We start from the raw sequence: 22,952 nt of genomic DNA on the forward strand, positions 1-22,952 counted from the left end.
GAAGCAGGGGATATTAACAAAAATGCGCTTCTTGTGGTATTCACTCCTGAGAGATTGTATATGATAACTGCAGTATTTACCATTTTATTCAGGGGTACTATAACAGAAATGGGCACGTCTCTTGTTGTATTCAATCCTAACAGAACAACATATAAGATAACGGCAGTACTTTCCACTTTAATCAGAGCAAGCAGAACTAAAATGGATACAGTTATCTGATGCACACACCGAACTGCCATCCGAGTGTGTCCAACAGAGATCGGCAACCATTCCCGCTACGGATGCTAATAACAGGTAAACCATAGCACATGTTTAAAGAATGTATCATAATAAAAGCTACAAAAATCACATACCAAACCCTACTTGCTTTCGCTACATATCTACAAGTCTACAGCAAGCTAAAGGACTGCACAAAATCACCCAATTTTCTTCATACTCCAGATATGAGCAGGCAGAGTTGCACTAAATTACCAAACACCACAAGCAAGTCATAGAATCGCCCTAAGGAGATCGGAGAGCAACATTTCCATACCAAGCACGGATCAAAGATAACAGACAAGACGGGCGTGCACTGATCTATACCCTATAACCTTAGATCACCACGTGCGCGGGTGGGGTTAGGGTTACCTCCTCGTAGAGAGGCAGGGGTCGAGGCGGCGTCGGGGCGGCGGGGCAGCGTCCGGGCGGCGGGGTCGGGGCGGCGTCCGGGCGGCGGGGTCGGGGCGGCGTCCGGGCGGCGGGGTCGGGGCGGGGTCGAGGCGGCGTCGGCGCGGCGTCCGGGCGGCGTCCGGGCGGCGAGGAGAGGGCGAGGGAGGGAGAGGGCGAGGGCGAGGGCGAGGGCAGCGGCGGCGGCGGCGGTGGATCGAGAGGGAGAGAACTGGCGAGGGGGATCGGGCGAAGGGGGGATCGGGCGAAGGGGGGATCGGGCGAAGGGGGGCCACAATACTAATGGCGCACCTCACCGTGGTGCGCCATTAGCATGTCCATACTAATGGCACACCTCACCGTGGTGCGCCATTAGTATTTTTTTTTATTTCAGCTCGAGCCAAAAGGTTATGTAGTACCAGAACCTATCTATGTCAAGCCCACTCTACTAGCTCGACTGGTCAGCAGCCAGTTCTCACACCGGGAGGTCCTGGGTTCGACTCCCAGGCTCCACAAATTTTTTTTTAGCATTTAAAAAGCTGTTTGATACTTATTTATGTTTAAATATGTTCAAACTTGTTTAAATAATAACAGTAATATTTTTTTTATAAGACAGTAGCATTTAAAAAGTTGTTTGATACTAATTTTTTTTATAAGACGGTGCGCGGGGTGCGGGGGGTCGGCGGCGGCGGTTGAGTAGGGGAATCGAGGGTGCGGGGGGTCGGCGGCGGCGGCCGGTGGACTGGGGGGGTGCTCGGCGGCGAGGGGGGCCGGATCTGGCGAGGTGGGATAGCGATCGAGATGGAGGGGGATCGAGATCGAGTGTCCATGAAATTTAAAAATATTCATGATAGTTCAAAAAGTACCCATGAAATACAATCGAGAAATGAAGGCTACGATTTAAATACAATCGATCTTAGCTAGCTATCTGTTCACAATCTTCTTGCCCTTCTTTTTCGCAAATGGAGTTCTTCTGTGGAACGGACGTCCTTTAGGTAGGGTGGTCCTGCTTCTTCTTGTGGTGTATGCTGCTACTTCATCATCGTCGTCATGTTCGATCCTCGGGTCGCCGTACTTGTCGAAGTCTTGCTCATTGGCTACTCCATCCATTCCGATGATCTTCCTTTTGCCTCTCCTCACAACAACACGACTGGGCTTTGGCGGGTCGGTAATGAAGAAGCATTGGTCCACTTGGGAAGCCAGTACCCATGGCTCATTTTTCGCGGTGACGTTTGCGCCCGCGGTCTTGGATTTGGCTTCGGGTATAACCATGGTGGTGAAATACCGGTCTTCTTTTATGACGTTCTTGGCCCATCTGACACGGAACATCGGGACCTTCTCTCCAGCGTAGCTCAGCTCCTAGATCTCCTCGATCCTTCCGTAGTATCTGTCCTTGTCGTTACCGGTGTAGGATTCCATCGTTACCCCGGAGTTCTGATAACCATCGCTCTTCATGTCCTTGGCCTCGGTGTAGAATGTGTAGCCGTTGATATCGTACGCCTCATAGGTCATCAGGTTGTGCTCGGCGCCCTGTGACAAGGCGAATATGAGTTGTTCTTCCGTGGAAGAATCCTCATGTAAAGGGTACGACAGAAGCTTATGCTTGAACCAACGCGTGAAACATGAGTTGTGCTCTTTGAGTGTATCTCCGTCCGTCCTCTGTTGGCCTCGGTCATTGTACGTCTTTTTAATAAAGGTTTTGTGCTCTACCACCCAAGGATCGACCACGTCTATGTGTTGTAGCGCGACTAGGTTTGCTCTTTCAAAGTCGGCGAGTCGACCCTCGAAGTCGACATGCATTTCGCGGCGACCCTCACGGTGACCCCATCCAGCGAGCCTGCCGAGGTGCCTGTTGACGGGCAGACCAACGGGGTTCTCGATGCCTAGATAATTCGTGCAGTAGGAGATGCACTCTTCGGTCAGAAAGCCCCTGGCTATGCTTCCTTCTGGACGTGACATGTTGCGAACGTATCCTTTGATGACACCATTCATCCTTTCGAACGGCATCATGCTGTGCAGGAACGTCGGCCCGAGTTGGATGATATCCTCCACTATATGGACCAGCAGATGCACCATAACGTCGAAGAATGCGGGCGGGAAGTATATCTCAAGATCGCATAGTATCACCACGATCTCTTCCTGTAGCCTTCTGAGTTGCCTCACGCCAATCGACTTCCGAGAGATGACGTCAAAGAAGTTGCATAGGCCAAATAGCGTTTCACGGACGTGCGCGTCCATGATCCCACGGATTGCAACTGGAAGTATCTGCGTCATCAGCACGTGACAGTCGTGAGACTTCATCCCGCTGAACTTCTGCTTCGCTGGGTCTAGGTATCTGCTTATCTTCCCCGCGTAACCGTAAGGAAGTTTTACTCCTAGGAGGCAGGTGAAAAACTGCTCGATCTCCTCCTGACTTAGAGTGAAGCACGCGGGAGGGTAGTCATTTCCGGTCTTCTTGGCCTTTTTGCCTTTGCGACGACTTTCTGTGTCCTGCTTCGCCTCATCATCATCATCATCATCATCATCATCATCATCATCATCATCATCATCATATAGCGTGAAGCTCCTGCCTGATGCCCATTGATTTCAAGTCTGCCCTTGCTTTCGGCCCATCTTTGGTCCTCTCTGGCATGTTGAGCAGGGTACCAAGCAGACTCTCGCACACGTTCTTCGTGATATGTATGACATCAAGGCTGTGAGGCACACGGTGGATCTTCCAGTACGGCAAGTCCCAGAAAACAGACCTTGTTTTCCATACCTTCAGCAGCGGCTCTGGCGCCTTTCGCTTCTTTCCCGGCTCTGGCGCCTTTTGCTTCTTTCCCGGCAGTGGGCAGTCTTTCCAATTTTTCAACAGCTTGTCTATTTCCTCGCCGCTCCTCGTACACGGGCGTTTTCGGGGTTCGGTTTCACCATCGAACAGATCCTTGCGTTTCCTCCACGGGTCATCGTCGCGAAGCCACCTTCGATGTCCCATGAACACGGTTTTCGAAGACCCGGGATCTCTATCTAGCTGGCGATACGTTGTGTCATCCATGCACCTTACGCATCCAGAAAATCCGTGGACTACCTGCCCCGCAAGATATCCGTAACCGAGATAGTCGTGCACCGTCGTGAGCAGTGCGACTCTCATAGGGAAATATTCTTTCTCTGCGGCGTCCCACGTATTGGCTGGCGTTTTCCACAGCGTGTCAAGCTCCTCTTTTAGCAGCCCCAGATACAGATTGATGTCATTCCCTGGTTGTTTCGGCCCTTCAATTAGCATACTCATGTGAATGTACTTCCTCTTCATGCACAACCAGGGGGAAGGTTGTACATCCACACAAACACAGGCCAGGTGCTATGTGTGCTTCTCTGGCTGCCAAACGGATTGACTCCATCGGTGCTCGCGCCCAGCACGATGTTCCTTGGATCGTTCCCAAATTCTGGGTATTCGAAGTTCAATGCTTGCCACTGGCTCGCATCCTTAGGGTGACTCAGCATCTTGTCTTTTTTATCTATCTCCGGATCATTTGCGTCATCTTCTCGCTTCTTCTCCTCCCTATCCGCGTGCCAACGCAGGAGCTTTGCTACCTTAGGATCCGCGAAATACCGCTGCAGACGAGGAGTGATCGGAAAGTACCACACCACTTTTCGAGGAGCTTTCTTCCTCTTCTTGTATCGAGTGACACCGCACACCGGACATATTGTAGACTCCGCGTGCTCGTCCCGATAAATGATGCAATTGTTCATGCACACATGGTATTTCACGTGCGGTAAATCCGGAGGACACACGATTTTCTTCGCCTCCTCCAAACTGGTTGGGCACTTGTTCCCCTTGGGAAGACGTTCATGCCAGAATGACATGTTCTCGTCGAAGCATGCGTCGGTCATTTTGTGTTTTACCTTCATCTCCAGGGCCATGAGCGTTACTTTCAGGTGGGTATCCTCGGGCCTGCATCCTTCATACAATGGAGTAACCGCGTCTAACTCAAGTTGATCCATCTTGGCTTTCTCTCGGGTGGCAGCTCTTGCGTTATCCGTCTGCTTGAGAAGCAGCTCTTGAATATGAGGGTCCTGCACCCAGCCCATCGATGGTCCAGCGTCGTCTGCTCCGCCGGCATCATCATCTTCATGATCATGCCCGTCGCCTGCTCCGTCATCTTCCTCATCATCATGTCCTGCATCTTCTACATGATGACTGTGTACAGCATCACAGTCGTGATCATCTCCTGGGGATTCTTCGTCTTCTCGCCCGCCCGAGCCGCGGTGGTTGTCTTGCTGCCCTTCCTCATTTCTTGCCCGGCCCGCATGGACGACTTCGTAGTCATCTTCATCACCTTGGCACCGATAGCCATCCATGAAACCACGCAACAGCAGGTGGTCCCGCACCTGCCCGGAATCCGGGTCCGCAATAAGGCTCTTTAGCTTGCATCTTCGACACGGACATCTTATCTCCGTCTCGTTCTTTTGAAGCATCTCGGCCTTCGCGGACCTCAAAAACCTATTCACGATGCCTTCGGTCATCGTGCGGACCATGGTCGCCTGCGGGGTAGAGCAAAACGATATTTTAGAACCAAACAAAAATTTGGCATGACTTTCCCTAAAAATAGGACCAAAAAGAATGCTTAATGCCAAAATTCTCGCCGAAACGGAAATGAATCAACATTCCGGCAAAATATTGGCAACTATCGCACATCAAATACCGGTACACCTCCAAACACAAACACATATGCAACACCACAAACATATGCAACACCACGAACATACATAGATCTAGCTAGGCCGTAAAAAGTGCATGTGCACATTGTTGTAAGGAGAACAACCTAAATATAGCTTCCCCCCTTACTTACCTATTAAAACAAGGTAATTTAACCACTTAATTTGAATGAATCTATGGTGGAAATGAGGTGAAAAAGAGGAGGCACCCGAGACAAGGAGGAGGTGGAGAGAATGAAGTGGGGAGAAAGTGAGTGTGTGGGTAGGAGCGGCTGTCCCAAATATCTTGTTGCTGCCCACTTACTAATGGCACACCTCTTGCATGGTGCGCCATTACTAGTTACAACTACTAATGGCGCACTTGAGCAGGATGCGCCATTAGTATGTTTGGATAGGCGCACTAGTTCAAAAAAAAATTCTATACTAATGGCGCACCCACTGCCTGGTGCGTCATTAGTAGTTACAACTACTAATGGCGCACTTGGGCAGGATGCGCCATTAGTATGTTTGGATAGGCGCACTAGTTCAAAAAAAAATTTCTATACTAATGGCGCACCTGCTGCCTGGTGCGCCATTAGTAGTTACAACTACTAATGGCGCACTTTGCCCGGATGCGCCATTAGTATGTTTGGACAGGCGCACTAGTTAAAAAAAATTGATACTAATGGCACACCCGTAGCATGGTGCGCCATTAGTAGTTTAAACTCTAATGGCGCATCAGATTGTGGTGCGCCATTAGTATATACTAATGGCGCACCATCTTTTTGGTGCGCCATTAGTGTCAATCCCATCTATAGCCCCTTTCCTAGTAGTGACACACACACACACACACACACAATAATCAGAACAGTTTTGCAAGTTAGATCTAAATTTTATATACGATTAATGTTGACACTCCATTGGCAATGAATTGGCATAGAACACATCAACATAGATTAATGTTGGTCATATGGAAAAATACCAAGAGAGATTAATGCACATATTTTATGGCTCTCAGTTTTGAAATCAACACGGTTTATAGCGATGAAGAAACAAAAGGTATTAGCTCTATGACCTCACACAACCATTCGAAGTAATCATCAGGAGACGAAAGAACATATCAGGCTGTAGGAGTTAACATGACCTCCATTGCATTGTTCATACGCACTCAATTCTGAAAAAGAAAAACATAAGCTTCAGTAGCAAACAAATAGAATCTTAAAACCATGTATATATATACAGAGAAAAGAAAGTTAGGAACGCAAACTGTCCTATTACTCCCATGTGTGAAGAGCCAAAGCTATTTTCAAGCAGTATTATAAGGTAGCTCTAGATTTTAATCCATAGCGATCAAATTAACTACTACAGAAAAACTAAGAACAATAAACCTGAACTATTGCATGAAAGAAAAAGCAGTTATGATGATCTCCTTCAATACCTAAATTGCAAAAAGCTAGTCGGTCTACTCAACTTGTTATTTTTTACTGGAACTAAATAATAGAAAAAAGAAATCAGATGAATTACATAGATTAATATTGCCCTGCCAGCCTTATTGGATTTTTATCAAACTCTTTGCAGGCACAGAGAAACAAAAACAGGGGATTGCAAGAAAGGGAGAGAGAAAACTCGGGAAGAGGAGTATGATTGTGTACGTGAAGCTGAATTGCAATAAAGTGGACGCTTGGAGAAGAGGCAGAGGAGGACGAGCAGCTGGACATCCTCCATGACAAAGCAGGGCTGGACTGCTCCTTCTCTCGTGGCCGACCTCCTCCCTCTCCCTCCAAACCACCGCGACGGACCGCTGGCCCCGCTGCTTCTTGTCCCCGATGTTGGCCTCCCCTGGCTCCTGGCACGCTGCTCGTCCCCACGCCGCTGGTCTCCCCTGCACCTCCACCAACCTTGAAGACCCCGCTTCCCCTCCTCACCCATGGGGACGACCAGCACTGAATCTGGAACCACCGCGAGCATCGACCTGGAGGGGCTAGAGTGAGGAGGAAGAGGAGAGACAGTGGCGTCGCACGAGAGAGAGGATGAAGATGGGGAGAGGCGGCGGCGGCGGCTTGGAGGTGAAGGAAATATGCCCTAGAGGCAATAATAAAGTTATTATTTATTTCCTCATAATCATGATAAATGTTTATTAATCATGCTAGAATTGTATTAACCGGAAACATAATACATGTGTGAATACATAGACAAACAAAGTGTCACTAGTATGCCTCTACTTGACTAGCTCGTTAATCAAAGATGGTTATGTTTCCTAACCATGAACAATGAGTTGTTATTTGATTAACGAGGTCACATCATTAGTAGAATGATCTGATTGACATGACCCATTTCATTAGCTTAGCACCCGATCGTTTAGTATGTTGCTATTGCTTTCTTCATAACTTATACATGTTCCTATGACTATGAGATTATGCAACTCCCGTTTACCGGAGGAACACTTTGGGTACTACCAAACGTCACAACGTAACTGGGTGATTATAAAGGAGTACTACAGGTGTCTCCAATGGTCGATGTTGGGTTGGCGTATTTCGAGATTAGGATTTGTCACTCCGATTGTCGGAGAGGTATCTCTGGGCCCTCTCGGTAATACACATCACATAAGCCTTGCAAGCATTACAACTAATATGTTAGTTGTGAGATGATGTATTACGGAACGAGTAAAGAGACTTGCCGGTAACGAGATTGAACTAGGTATTGGATACCGACAATCAAATCTCGGGCAAGTAACATACCGATGACAAAGGGAACAACGTATGTCGTTATGCGGTCTGACCGATAAAGATCTTCGTAGAATATGTAGGAGCCAATATGGGCATCCAGGTCCCGCTATTGGTTATTGACCGGAGACGTGTCTCGGTCATGTCTACATTGTTCTCGAACCCGTAGGGTCCGCACGCTTAAGGTTACGATGACAGTTACATTATGAGTTTATGCATTTTGATGTACCGAAGGATGTTCGGAGTCCCGGATGTGATCACGGACATGACGAGGAGTCTCGAAATGGTCGAGATGTAAAGATTGATATATTGGAAGCCTATGTTTGGACATCGGAAGTGTTCCGGGTGAAATTGGGATTTTACCGGGTTATCGGGAGGTTACCGGAACCCCCCGGGAGCCATATGGGCCTTCATGGGCCTTAGTGGAAAGGAGAAAGGGGCAGCCCAAGGGGGCTGCGCGCCTCCCCCCTTCCCCTAGTCCTATTAGGACTAGGAGAGGTGGCCGGCCACCCCTCTCCCTCTTTCCCCCTTGGGAATCCTAGTTGGAATAGGATTGGGGGGGGAGTCCTACTCCCGGTAGGAGTAGGACTCCTCCTGCGCCTCTCTCTCTTGGCCGGCGCCCCCTCCCCCCTTGGCTCCTTTATATACGGAGGCAGGGGCACCTCTAAACACACAAGTTGATCCACGTGATCGATTCCTTAGCCGTGTGCGGTGCCCCCTGCCACCATATTCCTCGATAATACTGTAGCGGAGTTTAGGCGAAGCCCTGCTGCTGTAGTTCATCAAGATCGTCACCACGCCGTCGTGCTGACGGAACTCTTCCCCGACACTTTGCTGGATCGGAGTCCGGGGATCGTCATCGGGCTGAACGTGTGCTCGAACTCGGAGGTGCCGTAGTTTCGGTGCTTGATCGGTTGGATCGTGAAGACGTACGACTACTTCCTCTACGTCGTGTCATCGCTTCCGCAGTCGGTCTGCGTTGGGTACGTAGACAACACTCTCCCCTCGTTGCTATGCATCACATAATCTTGCGTGTGCGTAGGAAATTTTTTGAAATTACTACGAAACCCAACAGTGGCATCCGAGCCTAGGTTATTGATGTTGATGTTATATGCACGAGTAGAACACAAGTAAGTTGTGGACGATACAAGTCATACTGCCTACCAGCATGTCATACTTTGGTTCGGCGGTATTGTTGGACGAGACGACCCGGACCAACCTTACGCGTACGCTTACGCGAGACCGGTTCCCTCGACGTGCTTTGCACAGAGATGGCTTGCGGGCGACTGCCTCTCCAAATTTAGTTGAACCAAGTATGGCTACGCCCGGTCCTTGCGAAGGTTAAAATGGAGTCTATTTGACAAACTATCGTTGTGGTTTTGATGCGTAGGTGAGATCGGTTCTTACTTAAGCCCGTAGCAGCCACGTAAAAACATGCAACAACAAAATAGAGGACGTCTAACTTGTTTTTGCAGGGCATGTTGTGATGTGATATGGTCAAGGCATGATGCTGAATTTTATTGTATGAGATGATCATGTTTTGTAACCAAGTTATCGGCAACTGGCAGGAGCCATATGGTTGTCGCTTTATTGTATGCAATGCAATCGCGATGTAATGCTTTACTTTATTACTAAACGGTAGTGATAGTCGTGGAAGCATAAGATTGGCGAGACGACAACGATGCTACGATGGAGATCAAGGTGTCGCGCCGGTGACGATGGTGATCATGACGGTGCTTCAGAGATGGAGATCACAAGCACAAGATGATGATGGCCATATCATATCACTTATATTGATTGCATGTGATGTTTATCTTTTATGCATCTTATCTTGCTTTGATTGACGGTAGCATTATAAGATGATCTCTCACTAAATTATCAAGAAGTGTTCTCCCTGAGTATGCACCGTTGCCAAAGTTCGTCGTGCCCAGACACCACGTGATGATCGGGTGTGATAAGCTCTACGTCCATCTACAACGGGTGCAAGCCAGTTTTTGCACACGCAGAATACTCAGGTTAAACTTGACGAGCCTAGCATATGCAGATATGGCCTCGGAACACGGAGACCGAAAGGTCGAGCGTGAATCATATAGTAGATATGATCAACATAACGATGTTCACCATTGAAAACTACTCCATCTCACGTGATGATCGGTCATGGTTTAGTTGATTTGGATCACGTGATTACTTAGAGGATTAGAGAGATGTCTATCTAAGTGGGAGTTCTTAAGTAATATGATTAATTGAACTTTAATTTATCATGAACTTAGTCCTGGTAGTATTAGCATATCTATGATGTAGATCAATAGCTCGCGTTGTTGCTTTCATATGCTTATTTTGATATGTTCCTAGAGAAAATTGTTGAAAGATGTTAGTAGCAATGATGCGGATTGGATCCGTGATCTGAGGTTTATCCTCATTGCTGCACAGAAGAATTATGTCCTTGATGCACCGCTAGGTGACGGACCTATTGCAGGAGCAGATGCAGACGTTATGAACGTTTGGCTAGCTCAATATGATGACTACTTGATAGTTTAAGTGCACCATGCTTAACGGCTTAGAATCGGGACTTCAAAGACGTTTTTGAACGTTATGGAGCATATGAGATGTTCCAGGAGTTGAAGTTAATATTTCAAGCAAATGCCCGAGTTAGGAGATATGAAGTCTCCAACAAGTTCTATAGCTAAAAGATGGAGGAGAATCGCTCAACTAGTGAGCATGTGCTCAGATTGTCTGGGTACTACAATCGCTTGAATCAAGTGGGAGTTAATCTTCTAGATAAGATAGTGATTGACAGAATTCTCTAGTCACCATCACCAAGTTAGTAGAACTTCGTGATGAACTATGACATGCAAGGGATAACGGAAACGATTCCCAAGCTCTTCGTAATGTGGAAATTGACGAAGGTAGAAATCGAGAAAAACATCAAGTGTTGATGGTAGACAAGACCACTAGTTTCAAGAAAAGGGGCAGAAGGAAGAAGGGGAACTTCAAGAAGAACAGCAAGCAAGTTGCTGCTCAAGTGAAGAAGCCCAAGTCTGATCCTAAGCCCGAGACTAAAGTGTTTCTACTGCAAAGGGACTGGTCACTGGAAGCGGATCTACCCCAAGTGATTGGCGGATAAGAAGGATGGCAAAGTGAACATAAGTATATTTGATATACATGTTATTGATGTGTACTTTACTAGTGTTTATCGCAAACCCTCAGTATTTGATACTAGTTCAGTTGCTAAGATTAGTAACTCGAAACGGGAGTTGCAGAATAAACAGAGACTAGTTAAGGGTGAAGTGACGATGTGTGTTGGAAGTGGTTCCAAGATTGATATGATCATCGTCACACACTTCCTATACTTTCGGGATTAGTGTTGAACCTAAATAAGTGTTATTTGGTGTTTGCGTTGAGCATGAATATGATTTGATCATGTTTATTGTAATACGATTATTCATTTAAGTAAGAGAATAAATTGTTGTTCTGTTTACATGAATAGAACCTTATATGGTTACACACCCAATGAAAATAGTTTGTTGGATCTCGATCGTAGTGATACACATAATCATAATATTGAAACCAAAAGATGCAAAGTTAATAATGATAAGTGCAACTTGTTTGTAGCACTGCCGTTTAGGTCATATTGGTGTAAAGCGCATGAAGAAACTCCATACTGATGGAATTTTGGAATCACTTGATTATGAATCACTTGATGCTTGCGAACTGTGCCTTTTGGGCAAGATGACTAAAACTCCGTTCTCCGGAACAAGGGAACGAGCTACTGACTTATTGGAAATAATACATACCGATGTATGCGATCCAATGAGTGCTGATGCTCGTGGCAAGCATCGTTGTTTTCTGACCTTCACAAGATGATTTGAGCAGATATGGGTATATCTACTTGATGAAACATAAGTCTGAAATAGTTGAAAGGTTCAAAGAATTTCAGAGTGAAGTGGAAAAATCATCGTAACAAGAAAATAAAGTTTCTGCGATCTGATCGTGGAGACAAATATTTGAGTTACGAGTTTGGTCTTCAATTAAAACAATGAGGAATAGTTTCACAGCTCACGCCACCTGGAACACCACATCGTTATGGTGTGTCCGAACGCCGTAACCGCACTTTATTTGATATGGTGCGATCTATGATATCTCTTTACCACTATCGTTTTGGGGTTATGCATTAGAGACAACTGCATTCACGTTTTAAAATAGGGCACCATCTAAATCCGTTGAGACGACACTGTGTGAACTATGGTTTAGCAGTAAACCTAAGCTGTTGTTTCTTAAAGTTTGGGGCTGCGATGTGAAAAAGTTTCATCCTGATAAGCTCGAACCCAAATCGGAGAAGTGCGTCTTCATAGAATACCCAAAGGAAATTGTTGGGTACACCTTCTATCACAGATCCGAAGGCAAGACATTCATTGCTAAAATGGATCCTTTCTAGAGAAGGAGTTTCTCTCGAAAGAAGTGAGTGGGAGGAAAGTAGAACTTGACGAGGTAACTGTACCTGCTCCCTTATTGGAAAGTAGTTCATCACAGAAAACTGTTTCAGTGACACCTAGACCAGTTAGTGAGGAAGCCAATGATAATGATCATGAAACTTCAGATCAAGATACTACTGAACCGCGTAGATCAACCAGAGTAAGATCCGCACCAGAGTGGTACGGTAATCATGTTCTGGAAGTCATGTTACTAGACCATGATGAACCTACGAACTATGAGGAAGCGATGGTGAGCCCAGATTCCGCGAGATGGCTTGAAGCCATAAAATCTGAGATATGATCCATGTATGACAACAAAGTATGGACTTTGATTGACTTGCTCGATGATCAGCAAAGCCATATTAAATAAATGGATCTTCAAGAGGAAGACGGACATTGATAGTAGTGTTACTATCTACCAAGCTCGACTTGTTGCAAAAGTTTTTCAACAAGTTCAAGGTGTTGAATACGATGAGGTTTTCTCACTCGTATCGATGCTTAAGTCTATCTGAATCATGTTAGCAATTGCCACATTTTATGAAATCTGGCAAATGGATGTCAAAACTGCATTCCTTAATGGATTTATTAAAGAAGAGTTGTATATGATGCAACTAGAAGGTTTTGTCAATCCTAAAGGTGCTAACAAAATGTGCAAGCTCCAGCGATCCATCTATGGACTGGTGCAAGCATCTCGGAGTTGGAATATACACTTTGATAAGTTGATCAAAGCATATAGTTTTATATGGACTTACGATGAAGCCTGTATTTACAATAAAGTGAGTGGGAGCACTACAGCCTTTCTGATTAGTATATGTGAGTGACATATTGTTGATCAGAAATGATGTAGAATTTTTCTGCAAAGCATAAAGGAGTGTTTTAAAGGAGTTCTTTAAAAAGAAAAGACCTCAGTGAAAGCTACTTATATATTGAGCATCAAGATCTATTGGGATAGATCAAGACGCTTGATAAGTTTTTCAATGAGTACATACCTTGACAAGATTTTGAAGTAGTTCAAAATGGAACAGTCAAAGAAAAGGTTTCTTGCCTATGTTACAAGGTGTGAAGCTGAGTAAGACTCAAATCCCGACCACAGCAGAAAATAGAAAGAGAATGAAAAGTCATTCCCTATGCCTCAGTCATAGGTTCTATAAAGTATGCTATGCTATGTACCAGACCTATTGTATACCTTGCTCTGTATTTGGCAAGGGAGTACAATAGTGATCTAGGAGTAGATCACTGGACATTGGTCAAGAATATCCTTAGTAAGGACTAAGGAGATGTTTCTCAATTATGGAGGTGATAAAAGAGTTTATTGTAAAAGTTACATCAGTGCAAACTTTTACACTGATCCAGATGACTATAAGTCTCAATCTGGATACATATTGAAAGTGGGAGCGATTAGCTAGAGTAGCTCCGTACAGAGCATTGTAGACATAGAATATTTGCAAAATACATACGGCTCTGAATGTGACAGACCCGTTGACTAAGCTTCTCTCACGAGCAAAACATGATCACACCTTAGTACTCTTTGGGTGTTAATCACATAGCGATGTGAACTAGATTACTGACTCTAGTAAACCCTTTGGGTGTTGATCACATATCGATGTGAACTATGGGTGTTAATCACATGGTGATGTGAACTATTAAATCACATGGCGATGTGAACTAGATTATTGACTCTAGTGCAAGTGGGAGACTGAAGGAAATATGCCCTAGAGGCAATAATAAAGTTATTATTTATTTCCTCATAATCATGATAAATGTTTATTATTCATGCTAGAATTGTATTAACCGGAAACATAATACATGTGTGAATACATGGACAAACAAAGTGTCACTAGTATGCCTCTACTTGACTAGCTCGTTAATCAAAGATGGTTATGTTTCCTAACCATGAACAATGAGTTGTTATTTGATTAACGGGGTCACATCATTAGTAGAATGATCTGATTGACATGACCCATTTCATTAGCTTAGCACCCGATCGTTTAGTATGTTGCTATTGCTTTCTTCATAACGTATACATGTTCCTATGACTATGAGATTATGCAACTCCCGTTTACCGGAGGAACAGTTTGGGTACTACCAAACGTCACAACGTAACTGGGTGATTATAAAGGAGTACTACAGGTGTCTCCAATGGTCGATGTTGGGTTGGCGTATTTCGAGATTAGGATTTGTCACTCCGATTGTCGGAGAGGTATCTCTGGGCCCTCTCGGTAATACACATCACATAAGCCTTGCAAGCATTACAACTAATATGTTAGTTGTGAGATGATGTATTACGGAACGAGTAAAGAGACTTGCCGGTAACGAGATTGAACTAGGTATTGGATACCGACGATCAAATCTCGGGCAAGTAACATACCGATGACAAAGGGAACAACGTATGTCGTTATGCGGTCTGACCGATAAAGATCTTCGTAGAATATGTAGGATCCAATATGGGCATCCAGGTCCCGCTATTGGTTATTGACCGGAGACGTGTCTCGGTCATGTCTACATTGTTCTCGAACCCGTAGGGTCCGCACGCTTAAGGTTACGATGACAGTTACATTATGAGTTTATGCATTTTGATGTACCGAAGGATGTTAGGAGTCCCGAATGTGATCACGGACATGACGAGGAGTCTCGAAATGGTCGAGATGTAAAGATTGATATATTGGAAGCCTATGTTTGGACATCGGAAGTGTTCCGGGTGAAATTGGGATTTTACCGGGTTACCGGGAGGTTACCGGAACCCCCCGGGAGCCATATGGGCCTTCATGGGCCTTAGTGGAAAGGAGAAAGGGGCAGCCCAAGGGGGCTGCGCGCCTCCCCCCTTCCCCTAGTCCTATTAGGACTAGGAGAGGTGGCCGGCCACCCCTCTCCCTCTTTCCCCCTTGGGAATCCTAGTTGGAATAGGATTGGGGGGGGGGAGTCCTACTCCCGGTAGGAGTAGGACTCCTCCTGCGCCTCTCTCTCTTGGCCGGCGCCCCCTCCCCCCTTGGCTCCTTTATATACGGAGGCAGGGGCACCTCTAAACACACAAGTTGACACAAGTTGATCCACGTGATCGATTCCTTAGCCGTGTGCGGTGCCCCCTGCCACCATATTCCTCGATAATACTGTAGCGGAGTTTAGGCGAAGCCCTGCTGCTGTAGTTCATCAAGATCGTCACCACGCCGTCGTGCTGACGGAACTCTTCCCCGACACTTTGCTGGATCGGAGTCCGGGGATCGTCATCGGGCTGAACGTGTGCTCGAACTCGGAGGTGCCGTAGTTTCGGTGCTTGATCGGTTGGATCTTGAAGACGTACGACTACTTCCTCTACGTCGTGTCATCGCTTCCGCAGTCGGTCTGCGTTGGGTACGTAGACAACACTCTCCCCTCGTTGCTATGCATCACATAATCTTGCGTGTGCGTAGGAAATTTTTTGAAATTACTACGAAACCCAACAGGAGGGAGATCGAGGAAGAGGAGGGAGGGTCGCGTGGGGGCGTGGGTGGGGAAGCGCTAGGTTTTTACCGGGCGTTCGCCCGTGACTCTCCTCTCTCACGCAGGCACGGGCAAAACGCAATACAATGCTGGATCTGTAGGGGAACGCAGCAGAAAACAAAAAAATTCCGACCTACGCACCAGCCCAGAACCACTATGGAAACTGCATACATGGTTTGATCTTTTTCGTTACCGACTCGTAGCGCAGCGGGAAGTAGAGTTGATGACGAACGGCGGTGCAGATCCCCGCAGCTAGGATTTACAACCTCCCAACCGCGAGGATGTATACCCTCATCTGCTCCTCAGACAGCCCTCCGGGAGACGGTCGAACAGCCCCTCCGGACGGTAGCTCGGACAGCCCTTCGGGAGGACCTTCTAAACTCGAAACGGTCACTCGGACAGCCCTTCGGGAGGACCTTCGAAACTCGGATGGTCTAACGGACAGCCCTTCGGGAGGCACTCGCGAACTAAGACCGAAACTACGATCTCTTTACAAAGTTGCACACATACGGTGTCATATATCCAGCAGGGCTTCGCCGTCCAGAACTAGTTCCTGCCGGAACCCAGACAGCCTTTCGGCTCTACGAAACTATTTCGCTGGGAGGGAGAGAAGAAGCCAGATCATTGCATGGCACTTGTATGAGAGCAAAGGGATGGTTATGGAGAGTGCCTCTCCACCTCTATTTATAGGAAAAACCCAAGGGGTAGGGGCACATGAAAAACCCCAAAATGCCCACACTTTATGTCACACGTAAAGGGCATAAAGGGCATAAAGGGATGTCAAGTGGAGCCCCATGGAGGAGCTGCACCCTCCAACGTCCCACCTTCATGGGGGACCCCCAAAGGGGGTTCCTTGATCCCCAAGTCCTTCTAGAAGCCTTTTGGGAAAAGCCCCAAAAGGTGGCTTTCCATAAATATCCCAAAAAGCACTTTCACTATTCACGACGACATTTTTCAGCGTCCGTTCGAACTGAAAATATTTATGTGGGCTTAGAACATTTCCAGTACCCATCATAATAATTTTAAACGCGTTCCGAAACAATTACGGTTTTAGTGATTTTCATCTGCAAAACGCATCTGAAGTGGCTCCGGCAGCTCCGGAACATTTCCGGTTTTTATCTCAGAAAATTCCAAAAAGCTTCCAGAATGATTCTAGCACCCTTCAAGAATTATCAGGCATTTGACGAAACCAAATTGACTTAATGGTATATCCCGAAACAACTTTTCGGTATCATCGAAACTCATCCGATGACCTCTCTCTGCGGTACGATTCCGCTGTCCGAAACTTTTTCGGTGATTTTCTCTCAGACTCCTTGTCTAGTATTCAATAGATAGATGACCCTTAAGCGTGTGACCCTATAGGTTCGGTGAAGTATAGACATGACGCGGAACCCCTTCCGATCAATGATCAAGATCGGAGCCGTGGACACCCATATTGACCCCTATACCCACACGAATGAATATTCGAGTGAACCTCTAGTTGCCGTGTGCTATTCCTGTTGCTTCGCGATATGTTACATAGACCCGAGGTGAGATTTACTTGCATCCCCGTGGATCAACAATTTGTCCACTATGCTAGTTACCTCGTTACTGGTTTTGTTCTCTTTTCTCGTTTCCGTGTTCCGGCATCCCTGTGATCAAATCACACTGTGTCTGGCCAGACGATGATGGATACCGTAACACCGAGAGGGCCCGAGAATATCTCTCCATTGTTGGAGGAGCAAATCCCAATCTTGAGCTATCAAGTTACTTGACACACTTTTCCATGAACCCGTAAGCCGCCGTAATAGCCACCCATTTACGGATGACGTTTAACAAACCCCAAAGTTCATGAAGCAAGCATGAAGAAACTCGATACTCTCATGGTCTAAGGAATCATGCAAACGTTAACCATCTCTGTGTTATTTACCATTAACTTGTGACGAATGAATCTCATAGCATAACATCAAACCGGGTCGATTCAACACAAATGTTCTCTTAACATTGTGCCCTCAAAGTTGCTGGCATAGACATGCCCATGATCAGGAAAACGGAACCATCATGCAACACTTGAGCTAGTCTTAGAGGCCAAACTAGGAATACTTCTTACCGTTTATTATTCCACACGTGCATATGAGTCTTCCTTCGAGCCTCGTGGATATTGCAGACTCGAGAATCATTGCAGTTATAGCATGGAACATAAACATAATTATGAACTCAGAGATAAATAATATCATTTATTATTGCCTCTAGGGCATATCTCCTACAGACTCCCACTTGCACTAGAGTCAATAATCTAGTTAATGCTAATGCACTTTACACCTATGGCACATTGGTGTAAATATGCTTCGCTTGTGGTATAGCCTGATGTCCAACGGATCTGACGACTTCAGCTCCGTGTGTATCTTTGCATATCCTCGCGTCTTCACGCTTTCACAAAATTCATATTTTGTGCGGACTTGGCTTTGTATAAATGTGAATCATAGGTTGAACCTGGATTCCTCAGACTAAGTTATGGAGAAACTACATGCAGTAGTGTCCCATTGACAAAAGCCATCTTGGAACCATACTAAGTTCATGAATGAACTATATGATTCAACATCTTGTTTGTCGCTTCTAAAGCGTCAACATACTTAGTCATTTGTTATAGAATTCGCCACAGTATCCTGTTGGGAACAATTTCCAACTACCGTGCCACCATATTGTGTATTACACAAAACCCTTAACTTAAATCAAAAATCGCATGGAGAAAAGATGAAGACCGTATCGATGTAACATTTTACAACGAACTCTTCATGATCTCCGCTTGCGAGAAAACATATCATCAGTACTTACTCTAGTACTCAATGACATCTTTCACTGTTGTCCCATGATCAGTACTTTGATCACTTTAGTATCCATACTCGCAACATCTTGGGAGTATTGGACATATCTGGTTGTTTTACATACCATGGAATACATGATTAATCCAAACACAAAAGTGTGTGGAATCTGCATCATGTATTTTGCTCATCAGTGTTTTGGGACACTGATTCTTGCAAAAACTCTTTCCATGTGACTTCGGCAAGAATCACTCCTTGTCGTTCTTAGTGCTAAACGGTTTTAGCATCTTGTCAATATGTATTTATTGCTTAGCCCTATTAGGTAAATCTATCTCCATAGATCATTATGCCTAATATTGAGGCTATTTAGCCTAAGCACTTCATCAAAAACTATTTTCAAATGAAGTCCTAATTCGTGTCAAGAAATTTATTTCCAATTAACAATGTGTCAAGCACACAAGGTTTTTAGAAATATTATTACGCTCCCACTTACTTTCTTGAATTACAAGCATCTTCGTTACCCATTGATGAAGTCAAACCCCTTTGACCATTTCATCAAAGCACGAAGATTCCAACTCCATTTTGCTCTCTTCTGTCCATCGCTGGAACTCTGAAGTTTGCACCCTTACTAGCATCCTCTGGATAGACAAAATGCCTTGGACTGTAACACATGCAAGTCCTTGGTTTCATTTCCATCAGATGGAAATCCTATTGTCATCCATGTTTCATATCTCATGATTGAAATATGTGTTAATTACTAGTTCAACCCGAACCGACTTTGAGCATCGCTACGATGAAAACAACCTCACCGTAGTCAACTCTTGAACTTGTTATTTCAACAAGTCGAGCTTTATGGATAAAACATTTTTATCCGTATCAGTTTTAAGTTCCATAAATATTCGTTAGACTCTAAGTCTTCCGAAAGGTGTATCAAGGTTTTAATCTTGAATCAGTTATATGGAAACTAACTCGGGTTGTATTGGCATTTAGCCAATTCCGGAGTCAGGGCCCATCAACGCTTCCTTGTGTATCGTACGTATAATGTTGTCTAACAACAATATCTCGTTTGCGCACCTGAGAGGTTTGCACGAGCCTTGCCTACGTGGTTCAACTGCAAGTTCGACCGAAGTCCATACATCTTATTGTAGAGACTTCCGTATCAGTCGCAGTAGGAAACTCTGGAATTACTTCCAAGGTCTCTTTCCTTTGATCTGATGACGAAGATACTGTTTATCTCATCGAGTTGCATTATTCTCCCACCCACCTTTTTGAAAGAACCATTCTCTTTAAAAGCATACCGTTTCGTGACAAAACTATTTGCCTCGGTATAGTGAGGGAGGAGTACCCAATGACTTGGGATAACCTACAAAGTAGCACTTGTCTGATTTGGAATAGGTTTGTAACCTTTTACACAAGCCCCATATTCCAAATGTTTAAGAAAAGATATAACATGGTTGGGCGTACCATACCATGGCGTCATTTCAACAGACCCGATGGAGCTCTTTTCAGTGTAAAAGCCGCAGTCTCTAAAGCATCACTCTTTAAAAGGGATAATGGCAAATTTATTTATGTCATCTTTGATCTTACCATGTCATAAATGGTTTGATTACATCTTCACAGACTTTCCACTTGCAGTGGTATTCTGGGAAGTGCAAGTTATGAAACCCCTTTCACAACTCATCAGACATTCGCTAAACTTGTAACTCAAATATTCCTTTCTGCAATCAAATTGTAGAAACATAATTTTCTTGTTACAATAACTTCTACTTCATTTCTGAAAACCTTTCGAATGATTTCAAAAGATCCAGACTTACGTCTCATCAAGTAAATATCCATATATCTACTTGAGCCATTTCTGAAGATAGATAAATCCACTACTTGCAACATTTATCGGACTACACACATCAAATGTATGATCACCAATAAGTTTGTTGTTCATTCTTTATTGCCTGTGAACGGTATTTCAGTCACTTCACCTTTCGGAGGAAAGTTGCAAGTGTCAGATGATTCAAAATCAAACGACTTCAAAATCCATCATAATGGAATTTTCCATGCGGGTTTCCCCAAATGTGACCAAATGTAGTGCCACACTTGTGTGGTATTCTTTTAGTCTTGCGACATTTAGCGTCAGTGTTATGGATGTATCATATTACCATCAATATTCATAACATACATCCCATCTTGGATGGAAGCATGGCCCTTCATGTTATTCATAATACTGAACAACAATTGTTGTTTTTATGAATAACCTCTCTTGCAAAAACATTGTGCAATGGGCTAGAGTGTATGAAACTCTAAAATGAATTATGAAAATAAACCTAGAGGTAATGTATTATTATCAATATTCATAACATACATCTCATTCATAATGAAAGTATGGCCCTTATGTTATTCATAACACCGAACATGAAAAGTTCTCTTATGAACAACCTTCTTGCAAGATACCTTATGCAATGGGCTAGAGTGTGAAACTCTAAATGAATTATGAAAATAAATACAGACGGTAATACACCGATGGAAAGTATAGTAACATTTACTATGTTCCCTGTGTATACCTAAACCTCATTCCTGGCTAGTCTTTCAGGCCATAGCAGTTCTTACATCGAGTTGCAACAGAATGCAATCGAGTGGGTATCTTTGTGATTAACTCACAATACCCAAAACTCAATGATTAACAATTTAATCATAATTCCCAAGAACTATATCTTTGACCAGCCTTCTATACATCAAAAACTTGTATGACATTCATACATGAGCTGGATATTCCAGTCTTCTTTCTTTTTGCCTTTATACTTCTAACAGTTTAACTTTTAGTATTTCTCCTACTCTCAGAAGAAGCACCCAACTTAAGAGTGGCGTTAGCCCCGGACTTCCTAGGCGTGAAAGTCTCACTAACACCCTTCGGACACTTCCTTTCTCTTTAAGTTGTTGTTTTATTCACCTTTCATCATATGACAGGCGTTCTTCTGGATCCCTTTCCCAACAGTCAAATGCATAGTAAACACTTTTACTAATACTTGCAAACAAACATTACTTTGGATATTTCATATCTTTCAGCCTTTGTTTGTATCTGAAAATTAATTTTCAGTTCCATGAATATCATATAACTATCCCAACTTTCGAAGTTTGGGTTTCATGGAAGCAAACATATTCCACTTGACCGTAACAGAATTCTAGCTTTTGGATCGAAGGACGGGAGTCACATGATCCATAGCATTAGCGGGAGGATACGGAAAGCATGCGATAGGACAAAGTCCTTCTCGACACTTTTGAGGACAATCCTCACATTACGTTACCAATCGTAAAGTTTTAACCAGATATTTAACAGCTATTCAATTTTAACAGGGAAGGTGGAAACGCGAGCCATTATTCTACAACTATTTTGCAAGAAACACTTAGACAATGTTCATAATTAATTGCACTGTGAATTAAGCATGTTAATTCAACAGTGCGCTCCCACTCAAATCAATATCTCTCATAATTAATTTTGAGTGATACAAGATCCAGACTTCAACTCATCGCCATAGAATCATCATCTCATAACGGGAATTTTAATCGGTAGGCCAACTTGCCGATCACATCTCTATGTGACTCTTGCTCATCTTTCGATGCGTGTGTTCCGAGCTCAGGACGATCCTGCCATGAACGTCAAGACAACCAAGTGATCTTGCTGCGAGGTCTGACCTCACCCGCCTCACACTTCTCTAATCGTTCGTACCCATGCATCCATGGCGCACCCCGAAAAGATAGGTGCCGTGACGGTGCTACACTTGGGAGAACACTAACTACTTGATATTTTAGTGAGAGATCACCCTAATAAAAGCGACTACCGCGCAATCAAGAAGGGTGCATCATAAGGGATAAACATCTCAGGCAATTCATAATAGCATGATATGGTATAGCCCTTTCTGACGGAGAAGTCTTTCATTTCTTCGTCTTCGGCATTTGCGTCGGTGTTCACCTTCGTGAAGATTTCCACCACCTTGTCGGTGCACCAGATAATATCGCTATCTCCATAGCTAATAAAATAAGTGCATTACTTAAGGTTGACACGCAGGTCACTAAAGTGACAATCATATGGCTCCAGCCATCATGCCGAATCATGACACGCAGGTCATGTTAATCAATTTACATCATATAGTCATCTCATACATAATCAA

At 44.6% G+C, this 22,952-nt stretch overlaps 1 long non-coding RNA gene across 1 annotated transcript; it reads left to right on the plus strand.

Annotated features, from left to right (window-relative positions):
- Positions 1–7,323: 7,323 nt before the first annotated feature.
- On the plus strand, positions 7,324–16,063 carry LOC123087277 (uncharacterized). Its single transcript, XR_006441290.1, has 2 exons — positions 7,324–7,385; positions 15,958–16,063. It is a non-coding gene; the product is annotated as an uncharacterized lncRNA (long non-coding RNA).
- Positions 16,064–22,952: the final 6,889 nt, after the last annotated feature.

This window comes from Triticum aestivum, chromosome 1B (assembly GCF_018294505.1).
Source record: "Triticum aestivum cultivar Chinese Spring chromosome 1B, IWGSC CS RefSeq v2.1, whole genome shotgun sequence".
Classification (NCBI taxonomy): domain Eukaryota; kingdom Viridiplantae; phylum Streptophyta; class Magnoliopsida; order Poales; family Poaceae; genus Triticum; species Triticum aestivum.